Source organism: Charadrius vociferus, unplaced genomic scaffold (assembly GCF_000708025.1).
Source record: "Charadrius vociferus isolate BGI_N301 unplaced genomic scaffold, ASM70802v2 scaffold1125, whole genome shotgun sequence".
Lineage (NCBI taxonomy): Eukaryota > Metazoa > Chordata > Aves > Charadriiformes > Charadriidae > Charadrius > Charadrius vociferus.
This window is the reverse complement of record NW_009648274.1, coordinates 50,071-63,923: the sequence shown is the minus strand read 5'-3', so window position 1 is coordinate 63,923 and position 13,853 is coordinate 50,071.

Genomic DNA, 13,853 nt, shown 5'->3' with positions numbered 1-13,853 from the left:
ATAGAACAAGAGGAAATGGCTTCAAGTTGCGTCAGGGGAAGTTTAGATTGGATATTAGGAAGAATTTCTTTACTGGAAGGGTCATCGGGCACTGGAACACGTCACCCAGGGCAGTGGTGGAGTCCCCATGCCTGGAGGGATTTAAGGGTTGTGTAGATATAGCGCTCAGGGACATGGTTTAGTGGTGGGCTTGGCAGTGTGAGGTTAACGATTGGACTAGATGATCTTACAGGTCTTTTCCAGTCTGGGAGATTCTGTGACTCCGTGGGCTCGGAGCTCCCAGTGGGAGCTGCTCCGCTGCACGGCATGGGGAGGTGCCCCTTGGTGTGACTCTGCACGGTCAAGCTCTTCTCCGAGCCACTGCTTTTTGCTGCGCTCTGCCTTTTCACGTCCCGTGAGGAACCACGATATTTCTCGCCCAGGTGTGTCCTCTCCCTTGGGCAGACGCTGCTGCTTCCCCGGGAAGGCAGGAGGGATGGGGGCGGGTACGGGCAGTGGAGCCGCGTCGGTGAGTGCATCTCTCTGGGGATCCACGAAGACACGGGGCTTAATGCCGTAATGGATCTTGAGCAGCCTTACTTCCCTCTTCTGTAGATCCTGTGGGACCTGTTTGCTTGATTTGATTTTATTTTTTCCCTCCCAAGATCTGCAGCGATAGCAGCTCTGGTTTGTTAACTCAGACTGAGAGCCTCTATTTCACCTCCAACCTTCTGGGTCCCCCCGCAAACACCAGTTACCCCTCCAGGCTGCTTCTCCGAGAAAGGAGACCGGAGGTGTTCCTCCCCGTGAGTTATATCACTCACGGTCCTCGTCTCTGTGCTGTCCAACTGCCTCTGAAACAGGCACTGAACCTTCTCACGTGTCGTGCGGGTGTGTGGTGCCGTTGTTTGTGGCGATGCTGCCTGATGGGGACAGGGGGTCAACAGCAAACCAGCGCTGCCGCCCGCATACCCGCTGGCACGGTGGCTCTGAGAGCATCTCTGAGTGCCCATGCCCCGGGCGTGTCAGTTCCTCAATGCATTAAATAAAATAAAGAAATAAATCCAAGGGGATAATAAACCGGGAAGTGATAGGCCACGAACGGCGGCAATAAATTGATGAATGCTCAGCCTCCGGGGAGAAGCAGAGCCGTCCATCGCTCCTCAGCGCACATCTGAGCAGAGGCAGAGAGGTCACACAGGTCATACATACATACCCTTAGAGGTGTATGTGTGTGTTTGTGGCAGTGCACACACGTGTGTGTTGCACGCCGCCTGTGCAGAGGTGGCTTTGCCATTCCCTCCACGTTGTCCAAACTCTCCCTGTGGCATCGAGCTCCCGGGCGGCCCAGCTCATGGGGGGATGAGGGATGAAGTTTCTGCTTGTGGGGTATGAGGTCTTGAGGTCTCGGTGTGGTGCCAGCTCTGGCAATGGTCAAGGTGGAAAAATCACTGTGAGGCCCTCAGTGCTCTGCCTCGGAGGAGAGATTTTTCCCTGTCTCGCTGCATCACTCCCTTTCCTGCAGCCTGGTTTGTACCTCGCAACTCTGGTCCCAGTGCCTAAAGGGGCTCCAGGAGAGCTGGGGAGGGACTCCTGATCAGGGAGAGGAGCGATATGGTGAGGGGTGATGGTTTTAAACTGAAAGAGGGCAGATTTAGATGAGATGTGAGGAAGAAATTCTCTCCTGTGCGGGCGGTGATCCCCTGGGGCAGGTTGCCCCGAGAAGCTGTGGCTGCCCCATCCCTGGAGGTGTTCAAGGCCAGGTTGGACGGGGCTCGGAGCAACCTGGGCTGGTGGGAGGTGTCCCTGCCCAGGGCAGGGGGTGGCACTGGATGATCTTCCAGGTCCCTTCCAACCCAAACCATTCTATGATTCATGTTTGTGCTCCTGCCTGCATACATGATTGGGTGGACACAGAACCACCCTTGCTGCTGCACACCCACGATCTCAGCACTGCCTGGGGCTGTGAATGCCCAGCAGCACCCTGTTTCTAACCCCTGCTATCATAAATGGTCCCGGACAGCTCAGTCTGTGGAGCTGGTGGGCACCTGGGAGGGACGGGAGCTTGCACGGGGCCAGCCAGGGCCAAAGGCTGCACGTTCTTGGTGTTTTCCACAAAGTGTGGAGGTGACAGAGTTGTTGGCACGGTTGCTTAAGGTACCTGGAGATGTGCTTGCTGAACATGTGATGGTTGGGTAAGGAGGGCCATGGACCCACCTCCCACCCCTTGGCAGGGACTGTAGGAAGATACCGAGGCAAGATGTAAGGGGACGAGCTTCAGGCTGGGATAAACCTGCCAGCAAGTTATGGATCATGTACGGTTGCAGGTTCTTAAGGCCAGATGGGGCTGCGCCAAAGAGCCCTCGTCTTTTGCTGTGGTGGGTCACTGTTTATTGTTTGTGTTGCTGTGGTGTTCAGGGACTTAGCCACAGCACAGGGTCCCGCTGGGGAAAGCGTAGGACGCAGGCACAGAGGAGGCAGCCCACCCTGCAGAGCTGCTGATGGAGAAGAATGGGGACACCTACAGGCCACCACGGCAGGAGTGGGGACTCCTACAGGCCACCATGGCAGGAGTGCAGAGACCAAGTGACAAACCATCACCTGTGACCCCCACCAGTCTCCTGTCTGCCCTGTCCCCACCACCACCTTAACTTGTCCTGGCCTGTTCCCACCACAACACCGTCTCTCCTGGCGTTGGTCACACCTTCGGCATTTGTTGCCTGTACCTTTGCTCCTGCTGGTTGTGTGTAACCAGCTCCAGCTCCGCTTGGCCCCGAGACCTCCTGTGCCCCCCCCAGCCTGCTCCCATCCTTCCTCAATGCTCGGGGCTCCTCCACAGAACCCAGTCCTTGAGCCTGGGGGGGGCAGTTGGACCTTGGGGCCAGCCCCGTCGAGCTGCACAACATGGGAAATGCTCCTCAGCTTGGGAGATGCCAATTAATGCAGAGATGAATTCACAGGGCCCTTTGTTGGCGCAGACGGTCTGCATTGCAGATTTGGGAGTTTGTCTTTAATTGTATCAGGCATGTGTGCTAACGAAGGGATTAAGGCCCGGAAGGGTGAGCAATGCGGGCCAACTTTTCCTTGCCTCTTTCAAGGTCTTGTGGTTTATAATATTCTCCGTCTCTCCTCTCCTTTATCTCCCTCATCTCTGACCTCTGCCTCTGGATTCCCCCCTTCTCCCCCCCCGGAATCCAGTGATGCTGATCCATGTGCTGGATATGGACCACTTGCCCCAGACCACCTTCCCCCACCAGCTGGCCAACCCTTCCTCCCCCTTGCCCATTGACAGAGGGCCAAGTGCTTCAACGTGGGCACGGTGTCACTGGGGCGGATGTACCTGTGACGGGGGAGAGCAGGGTACAGCTGCGCCGTGGCTGTACAGTGGGTCAGAACAAGGATGAGAGGAAGGATTTACCTGACCCACCCACCGACAAACGTTGGGTAGAGGAATAACGTCACCAAAAGGGTAAAGCGGGAAGGATGGAGGCTGCTCGGGCTGTCCTGCCTTACCTCCGCTGGTGACACCATGCCCTGTTGGCTCCTGCTCTTTGCTGTGTGAGCTGGACCTGTTGTGGGAGAGGTACGGGATCTCTTGTGGGGCAGCACCGAAGGGAGGGGGCTGTCTGGACGTAGTAAGGTTCACAGCCCGATGCAATGCAGTGCTCGCCGATCCCTGCTGTAGCGTGCAGAGGAGGGGTCACCGCGTCACTGCCTGTCTCTGGTTCTGCAAGGTGGGGAAAGACTAACTCGGAGCAGTGGCTGAGCACGGAGCTGGTTTCGGTTGGGAGCCACGTTCCCATCCATCCTGGGACCGCTCCTAAAGAGCGGGGTGCAATGTTTAACTCTTGCTTGGGTAGACCCAAATCCATTTGTGTCCTTCTGACTTTGGCCAGCAATAAGCTAGATGTCCCCTTCTCCCTGCTTTCTCCATTGACAGCTTGGAGCACTTCTCCAGCAAAGACCAGGAGGTCCTCCAGGGCTGGACACGTTCCTGGAAGGGGGAGAAGTGGTCAGTGATGCTCTGTCTCCTGCGGGGAGCAAGGGCTGCTGCAAAAGAGGCTCTCTGACAGCCCGCTATCTGCTGCGGGGAGCTGTTGTCATTGTCCAGCCCCGAGATCCTCGTCCTTCCAGATCTGGAATGCATGGGATGCAACCAAGGCTTGGGGGAGGCGTCAGCTCCTCCAATAAACCCACTGGGGAGGGGACTGGTGACCGAGAGCTGCTGCTGTGGGTGCAGTTACACCAGTAGACCTATCTAGTAGTCTGTCTTTGCTTGATAGGGTTGGCACTAATGATGGTGGAGATTCTGGAGCCACGTGGGTGACAGAAGGATCAGTAACACTCCCTGGAGAGCAGAGCTGAGCTGATCACAAGGGAGACCACCTCATCCCCATCAGCCAGGGGGACTCTTGTCCTTCCCTGGAGGTGCCAGGGTTTGGGGTGGAGACTGTGCGTCTCTGGGTCGTGATTCCCTTTTCCAGAGAGAACAGTCTTGGCCAGAGGACTGGGACCAGCCACCCTTCCAGGAATGAGCGTGGGGTTGAATTTCTCGGCTCTTACACGGCGGGGAAGCAAATCCAGCAGCGATGACAAGCGCTTGGCATTGAGATGGCACAAAGTGTCCTGGCACGAAGGCCCTTGTGCAATTAGCCAGGGGAGTACAGGCAGGACCAGCGCTGCCCTGGGAGCTCGGACGTCTGGCGCTGTGCCGGAGCCCAGCTCGGTGGCAACCAAACTAGCTGCAGCCCAAGGCAGGCAGGAGGGTGGGTGGGATGGGACACAGGTCTCTGCTGAGCATGGCCCTTCTTCAGCAGGGCTGATGGTTTGTAGCTGCAGACAGGCAGTTCTGGGGTTCCTCCTTCCCTCCCACCCCACCTTGTGCCCTGCTTGCCGGGCTCAGAGATACAGGTTTAACCCTTCAGGAATATGGGATCGATCCTGAATTTCCCCTCCCCGGTGGGAAACGGCAGGAGTCGCAGGACTCGGGGTAAAAAGCAGCATGACCTGCAGCAAAGTGAGCGTTGAAATTTGGGGAATGGGCTGCGGGCGGTGAACCCCCCGTAGGAGGAAACATCAGACAGGAGCTGAATGCCTTTGGCCGCTCTGCCACTCGTGTTGGCTCCGCGGCAGAGTGTCTGATGCGATTCTGGTGAGCCCAAGCTCCTCATGGGGACAGCCCATATCTGCTGGGGGTCCGGTGGGCAGCTTGACATGGGGGACCCTGACTTGTGAGCCAGGTGAGAGAGGGCTTCAGCGATCCCTGTGCTGAGCTGCGGGGTTAATGTTGCTGCTCTGGTCCCCCAGAGCAGTGTCCCTACCCGAGAGGAGGGCAGTATGGTCTTGTTTCCCCCTGATTTTATACGCTGAAGTCCAGAGCTGCGGAGTCCAGCTGTGAGAGCCGCAGTGGGATGCAGAACTGTTGTCCATGGCACCTGGGTGCGACATTCCTGGTGCCGATACTTCTGGATCTCAACCTGGGGAAGGGGTTGGTCCATCCTGAAACCCTGAGTTTTGCAGTGAAGAAGCCCGTGTGTCCTCCTGGCTTCGGTGGGAACCTGTTTGGCTGAGCTCGCTCAGCCGGACTTGACCTCGAGGGAGGCAGGAGGGCTGTGGTGGGGGGCTCAGGAACCCTGCAGGACCTTGTGACCCAACCAACAAGTACCTGCAGGTTAACGTGTCTTGACAGTGCTCCTACCAGCCCTGGGGCAGGGGGAGTGACTCGGTCGTAAGGCGCTCTCCAGCAATGGTAATGGGACGGATGGATCTACAGGAGCTAGCAAACTCTTCCTGGGCTGAAGGTGACCTTTTGGTGCCTCTACAAGGTCCCCAGGGTTCATTAGCAGCAAAGTATCTGCCAACAGCAGCTGAATATAGCAGGCAGCATCAAACATCAGGGCTATCTTTTGTACTGCTGAGTAAGTTCACAGTGGGGATTGGAGAGCTTTGCAGCGTGCTGGGTGGATACCTGAGTGACTGCAGTCAGCGGATTACAAAAGCAATGTCCTGGGCCTCCATGAGCACCAAAAAGCCGCCAACACAGGCAGGAGGGTGTAGCCTGGCTGTCCTCTTGTCCTCATCCCACCGTTCCAGCACAGATGCGTCCTTGGCCATGGTGTCCTATACTGGAGAAGTCGTGGGCAGCTTTGCCTACAGCCAGGGGTAAGGAGATGATGAGGGGTCCGAGGGATCTGCTCGAGTCCTCGTTGTGATCCCGGGCAATGCTGTGTCTGTAGCAGGTTCATGGTTGCCCTAGTCCTGCACCTCTTGCAGCTGGTTTCTCATGCCGTACATCAGCCGTGTCCACCCCCAGCCCACCCCTGGAGCAGGTTCTGGATCTGGTCAGACTGAAGAGGCTCAACAACCCCAGGGCAACCACCTCGATCCACCCAGCAGCTCCCAGTTCCTTTGTCTGCCTGGCTAGTTTGCGGCTTGTTGAAGTATGGGTTGGGCTAGGGGAGAGCTTCAGATGCTGGGAACTGTGGCAGAAGTGAGATTTGATTAGCGCCTTCCCTAAGGGAAGCAGAAACGGGATACCCTGTTTTCCTGCAGCTCTCTGTCTCCTGCTGCTGATGGTAGATAACATTACTTTGAGTTAGTAGCAATCTGCTCCAGTCACGGGAACAGCATCGATTTACAGGAGCTGAAGACCTGGCCCTGGAATCGATCTGCATTTTTATCAGCTCATCTCAGCTGACGGGAAAGGTTTTGAGGCTGTGGAGGAGGAGGAGGAGCAGCTCTGTTCTGGCCTTGGTGTTGTTGGTTGCTTCAGCTCCTCGGGTCTTCTGCTTGGTCCTGCAACGTCACGCACCTGCCTGCAAAAATTCGGAGGGATGTTCTCCAGGTTAAAACTCCGCCAGGGGACTGCAGGTTGTCTGGGTATCACACCCAAACTGTGCAGGTCTGTTAACAGTTGTGATGCTTTGTGGAAGAGGTAGACCGATTCCAGCAAGGTTTTGCCCTCACTTTTCTCCCCATCCTCTCCTGCTTCCATTTACCTCTGAACTGTATGGGTGGAGGGTATAAATTCCAGACTTTTCCACTGCCCAAAGCAGGGGGTTTGCTCTTTTTCCTGTGATGGTCCTGAGAGCAATTACTCCACGTTGGCATCTGAAAACTTCATTCTCTTGGATTTACTATTGTGTGGGGATGCTGGGTTGGAGGGCACGTGTCAGTCCCATGGTAGAGGAAGCTCTTAATATGTTCTTTCATCAACTTGCCTCTTTGTAGGGTCTTGGCTATGTGGTTTGTCTGCTGTGCCCCCTCCAGACCTGCCCTTGCCTGGCTGCTGTTTTCTTCTCTTCTCTCTACCTTCTGAGTTTGGCAGGAGCCACTCGGAGCTGGGTTGAAGCCAGAACTGTCCCTGTTGGAATAGATGGGATAATCCTCCCCAGTGGAGAAGTTGGAACAGGTCTGTGAGCCAGCAGCAGGGCTGGACTTCTCATTTGGAGAGCAGGACCTTTGTGAACTTAGTACCGAGAGTCCTGGGTTCAACCAAAGGTAGATGTGACACAGTCCCCATATGTGATTTCACGAGTGTGCCCCTCTGTTCAGCAGTTGTCTCCCTCTCCCTCCTGGTTGTGCCCTTTCTGATGCATCCCAGGATCCAGGATCTGGACCCAGGAGGTGAGCTACAGATGAGTTCCCCAGCACTGTGATGAGCTCCCAATTTGGGTTATGGCTTGGCCATCTGAAGACATCAGCAGGATAGGGTGGGCTGCAGCCATGTATGTCCTGACCTGTGGATGTTCGTACCCCACCACACCAGGCTGACCTGAGCCCAGTGTGGGCAGGATGAGGAATGGTCTCGCGTGTCTGCTCTTTAGAGGTCAGAAGCCCCAGGAGATGTTTTAGGTACTGTGTAGGTGCCAGTGGTAGCCAGACCATGGCTTGGGTGGGTGATGTGGACTTCTTAGCTATGATGTGGTGGACCTGAGCTGCTGCGGTCCTTAGCACAAGGACACATGTTGAACTGCCCTCACTAGGGCATGTTCCTTCCTCCTCCTGGTGCCTGCTCACAGCAAGTGGCAGAAGGGCCAGCAGCAAGCCTGGGCTGGGATACTGGTGTGGCTCCTGGAGGCTTGGCTCTTGGACCCAGCACTGCCTCACGTGGGCTCTGTGGAGCTGCGGGTGTGATAACTAAAAACAGAATAATGTGGGACAGCGGTGGCAGGAGACAGAGTCGTCAGGGAGACTAGGGCTGAGGAAAGTCCCAGGACAGAAGAAATTTTGCTTAGGGCTGGAGCCCCTCTGCTGGGAGGACAGGCTGGGAGAGTTGGGGTTGTTCTGCCTGGAGAAGAGAAGGCTCCGGGGAGAACTTATTGCAGCCTTCCAGTGCCTAAAGGGGCTCCAGGAGAGCTGGGGAGGGACTTTTTACAAGGGCATGGAGTGACAGGACGAGGAGGAATGACTTCAAACTGGAAGAGGGGAGATTTAGATTAGATATCAGGAAGAAATGTTTCGCTCTCAGGGTGGTGATCCCCTGGGGCAGGTTGCCCCGAGAAGCTGTGGCTGCCCCATCCCTGGAGGTGTTCAAGGCCAGGTTGGACGGGGCTTGGAGCAACCTGGGCTGGGGGGAGGTGTCCCTGCCCAGGGCAGGGGGTGGGACTGGGTGAGCTTTAAGGTCCATTCCAACTTAAACTGTTCCATGATTCTATGAATTGAGGATAAAGAAAAGGTCTGACCACCATCTTCAATGGGCAGGGGTGTAACGGGCAAAGGCTGGTGCTGGTGGAAGAGCAAGCATCACAACCTTGCTATGAATACCTTCTGGCTGGAAACCAGCCCATCCGAACAACGGGTTTTGGAAGAGCCTCGGTGAAGAGAGGCTGAGCTGGGTTTAACCAAACAGGATCCATTTCTGGAAGGATTTGTACAAGCTTTGATTGCAGCAGGCCAGACTGGTTGGCTCCTGGGTCCCTTCCAGTCCCAGGTTCCTTGTCGTTGAGCAAAGGAATCGCCAAAACTCCCCAGGAGCTTGTTCTCACACAGCCCTTGTTTTTGCTGTTACCGCAGGCTGAGCTAAAGGGCGAGAAGGCACAGTCCTTGCTAGGAAAAGCATCCTGCCCCATTTCTCCTTGTTCCTTCTCCTGCGTGCTCTTGCCTGCTGGCAGAGGGGAAGCCCAGAGCAGTGAAAGGGGATGGTTTCACGTGCTGCCGTTGCTGGAACAGATATACGGAGCAGCTTTGGGCAAAGTGTGAGCTATCTTGCCAAAACGGCTTGAATAATTCAAGTCCTCAAGGAGATGTTTGCTGATTTGGAAGCATGTGCCGATGCACAGGGCTGAGGGGGGCAATGCGTTCATTTAAGGCTGCCACCGTTAATGTTGTTTGTTTCCCTCTGAAACCGGAGCTGCAGTCGAACACACTGCCTGGCAAGCGCTGGGGTTTGGTGGTGATGCTACTGTCTGAGCAGGAGGAGAAATGATCCCATTTCAGGCCCAGAGCAAGCTCTACCACGCTCCAACCCTTCCCCTCTGACTGACCTCAGAAGGAATTGTCTCTCCTGCATGGTGCCGTGTGGTCCAGACCTGTCTGGCTGCGTCCCAGGGAAAGCAGAGTCACCTGTCCTTCCATCAAGCCAGGGATGGGATGGGATCATTGAACATAGGAAGTTCCATCTTAACATGAGAAGGAACTTCTTTACTTTGAGGGTAGTGGAGCAGTGGCACAGGTTGCCCAGAGAGGTGGGGGAGTCTCCCACTCTGGAGACATTCCAAACCCGCCTGGACGCCGTCCTGTGCAACCTGTTGTAGGTGCCCCTGCTCTGGTGGGGGAGTTGGACTAGATGATCTCCAGAGGTCCCTTCCAACCTTGACCATTCTGTGATTCGATGGGATGGGATGGGATGAGATGCTCCTCTTGCAATTGTTACTACCTTCTTGGCGTTGTCCCACATTCCCCCAGACCTGAGAAATACGGTCTGAAACTGGGAAGCAAAGTAGAAGGGTGGGAGCAGGAAGGGGTGGCAGAGTATCTCCTGGGTGGCCTGGGATGCATCCCTCTGCCATCTTTCTGTGTGTTCCCAACATTGCTCCCACCCCACCGGCGAAAGCAGCAGGACTTGAGAGAGTTAAGACGGACCAGGAGGGCTGACAGAACAAGCTGAATTTGATTAGCAAGGAAAGGGAGTGAAGTCTTCCCAACACATAAAGCTGTTATAAAGTGATCGATTGCTCTTTGCGTCTGCTGGGACACGATGAGAAGCGATCAGTTTAATTTGGAGCTAATGAGATATGGGTTAGATATGAGTGAGATGCAGATTGGCGACGGGGGAGTTGTGGGAGAATCCCCTTCAGCTGCATTTTAACAAAGCAAGGGACTGTTCTGAGCATCCTCGGACTTAATTGAGTGCTGGGGGCAGGTGGTTTTTGAAGATCCACGTGTTTTCATGAATCCGGGACGTTCCTTGTTTAAAACCTTCCCGAAGATAGCCCTGGGGTAACTTGTTGTCATTCTGCTGGTGCCAGCCGCAGCTGCGGTACTGGGCAGGCTGGGGTGGGCAATCCGCAGCCAGCATGGATTGTTCTTCTGGGCAATTCGGCTCCGCCATCCCCAGAAACACCCAGGCACTGCCGTGTGTGCTGCTGCACATGAATGGTGCCAGGCGGGACAGCAACCCAGACAAAGAAATAATTTTAAAATCGCTTAATTGCAGCAATGGATTTCTTGGGAGTAGCGTATTTGCCCACTTGCTAAATAATTCATAGGAGAGCCTGGTAATTAAATGCTAAAGACCTGATTTGCTTAGCATTGTTTGTACTTACATTACTATTGAAAATGCAAGAAATTACCAAGTCATTTAATTGCTAATTAACAATAATTCAGTTACTTACCATCTTATAAGAATTACTCAGCATTTCTGTGTATTGTTTGCACAGCGCATAAACACTCGTGCTCTTTTTTTAGGCAGTTATCTTGTAAACTTATCCCTGTATTCGTGCTGACGGAAGGCATGCAGCCCGTCTTCTTTTGATGGCTGTTAAAAACATGAGGAAAACTGGAAATTCACAAAAATGGAGCAGTATGGGCTGCCTGTGGAGAATGCCTGGCTTTGCTCCCCATCTTCCTCCTTCATTTCCCTGCGGAAGGTCCCCTGGACACCAGCCCCTGCTGCACCCACACTTACAAGCTCTCTCGCTGCACGTGCCCTTGGACGGTGTGTAACACACAGCACTGGGATGAAGGTCCTGGAGAGAGAGCAGTCCCCAGCATCCGAGAAGCTGTCTTCAAGGTGGGAGTGACAAATAATAGGTTAAAAAGTTATTTTCTAATCCCTGATTGCTCAGCATGTTGGGAAAGGCCCTGGAAGAGGCAGGGAGATCATAGAATCATAGAATGGTTTGGGTTGGAAGGGACCTGGAAGATCATCCAGTGCCACCCCCTGCCCTGGGCAGGGACACCTCCCACCAGCCCAGGTTGCTCCAAGCCCCGTCCAACCTGGCCTTGAACCCCTCCAGGGATGGGGCAGCCACAGCTTCTTGGGGCAACCTGCCCCAGGGGATCACCACCCCCACAGGCAAGTTGTTCTTCCTCATATCTCATCTAAACCAGCCCTCTTCCAGTTTGAAGCCATTCCCCCTCGTCCTATCACTACATGCCCTTGTAAAAAATCCCTCCCCAGCTCTCCTGGAGCTCCTTCCAGTGCCTAAAGGGGCTCTCAGGTCTCCCCTTTTTGGCCTTCTCTTCTCCAGGCTGACCCCCCCCAACTCCCCCAGCCGGTCCTCCCAGCAGAGGGGCTCCAGCCCTCCCAGCATCTCCGGGGCCTCCTCTGGCCCCACTCCAACTGCTCCGTGTCCTTCTGCTGGTGGGACCCCCCGAGCTGGAGGCAGCACTGCAGGGGGGTCTCCCCAGAGCAGAGCGCAGCAGAGGGGCACAGTCCCCCCTCGCCCTGCTGGCCACGCTGCTGGGGATGCAGCCCGGGGTGCGGGGGGCTTTCTGGGCTGTGATCGCGTGTTGTTGGCTCATGCTGAGCTTCTGGTCAATCAGCACCCCCAGGTCCCTCTCCTCAGGGCTGCTCTCCAGCCATTCTCCACCCAGCCTGGAGTTGTGCTTGGGATTGCCCCGACCCGGAGGTAGCACCTTGCGCTTGGCCTTGTTGAACTTCACGAGCTTCACACAGTCCCCCCTCTCCAGCCTGTCCAGGTCCCTCTGGATGGCATCCCTCCCCTCCAGCATGTCCGATGTGCTGGGATGCTCTATATTTTTTGCAGAGGAAGGTGAATTAGACGTAAGACCTAGGAACCGGAGGGCCCGGTCTTGTGGACGATGCTCAGAAAGGAAAAAAACACAGGGCTGCTGGACCAGATTTGGGGGCAGATCAGTGGTGCGTTGGTCTGGGCTGTCCAAGGAGTAAAAATCTGTGCCGGTGTACCAGAGTGTGCGCGTAATCATTGGGGGGGTGCAGGAAGAAGAGGATGTAGGTATAGGTGTCGCATGCCTGCGCGCATACGGAGGCTGCGCCCATGCGTGGTGTACACGGTGAGTGCTCTGTGAGCGTGTTGGGGGGTGTTTGGAGTATGCAGGTGCTCTTGGGGGTGGATTTGGGTACATGGATAAGGGACTGTGTATTTGTGTGCGGTCCCCAAGAAACAATGACTGGTTCTCAGCTCTTCTGAAGGGAACTTGAGGGATGTGCTAAGGTCTTGCTCCGATGAACTCATCATTAAATATTTGTAATGAGTCACACGCTCCCCATAACGAATGCTTACTCAATGTCAGTTCATTACCCAGCTTCTTCAAATGATTCACTCGCAGCTTTTGATACCGGGAGGGGGACGGGGCACCATTCATAAGGCCAAAGCAAGGCTGGGTTTCCTGCAAGGCAAAGTCTCCGTGTCCCCTTTCTGAGGTCTTCCATCCATGTATGTGCAGCCGGGGCTGGCACGGGCAGCCTCTGCTACCTTTGGGGGAAAAAAGGGAAAATCCATCCCCTCCTAGCTTGGGGTGCTGTATGGTTGACCCGCTCAAGGGTGCCTACCAGCAGGGCATCTTCCCAACATCTGGTGGACCCAGTCCTGACCTAGAGGGGCTTCTCCAGGACACAGTGAATTAGTGGTAGTGCTGGAAGAGGGCTTGAATTTCCTGAGAAGCCTCCCAGAAGCCTATTTTCATCAGCATCCTGATCTTTGGGTCAATGTTTTCCATGGGAAAGTGTTAACTTGGAGGAAAAAACGCTGTTTTCTTTTCTAAATGAAAACATTCAGTTTCAAATGTTAATGAAGGTGACAGGGATCTGCTTTATACAACACTTTATTACCATGTTTAACGCTGAAGTGGGGGACCAGTTTTGTTCCTGTTAACAATGAGAGTGTTTCATTCTGGGAATCTACATGTGGAACTGTTTACCTCCCACCAGGCTGATTGCGCCGGCATTTCTGAGGACATCAGCCCTGTTTCCAGAGGTACCCTTATCCGGTCCTTACTCCTCCTCCCAGATTCAGAGTTGTCCAGAGCAGAGAATACGGGTGTCTGTAGCCCAAAGAGGGGCCTGGAAGGGGCTCTGAGCTGACCAGACCTCCCGTTTAGCGAAGGAATCAAATAATCGCTAATAATAGTCAGCCAGTTTCTGTTAGATTCGGTTATTTCCTTCTATTAAGTGATAATCAGAAAAGTGAGACGATGCCTGGCTTTTAACTGCTGTGTGCGAGCAACTTTTGCAAAAGACAGTTTGCTTTCCACCTTCTTGGACTCTGTCCAGCAAAGAAGTGACTGGGACTTCTGGAAGGGGCAGTTGAGTTGGTCCTGGCCACAGTGAGGTGTGCTGCTCCGGGTTGTCCCAGGGCAGTGGCGTTTCTGGAGGCTTTAACTGGTTGTCAGAGTTCTTGGACATTAGTCCTTTAGCTCTGGCACCCTCTGCCCTTTCGACCGCTCCC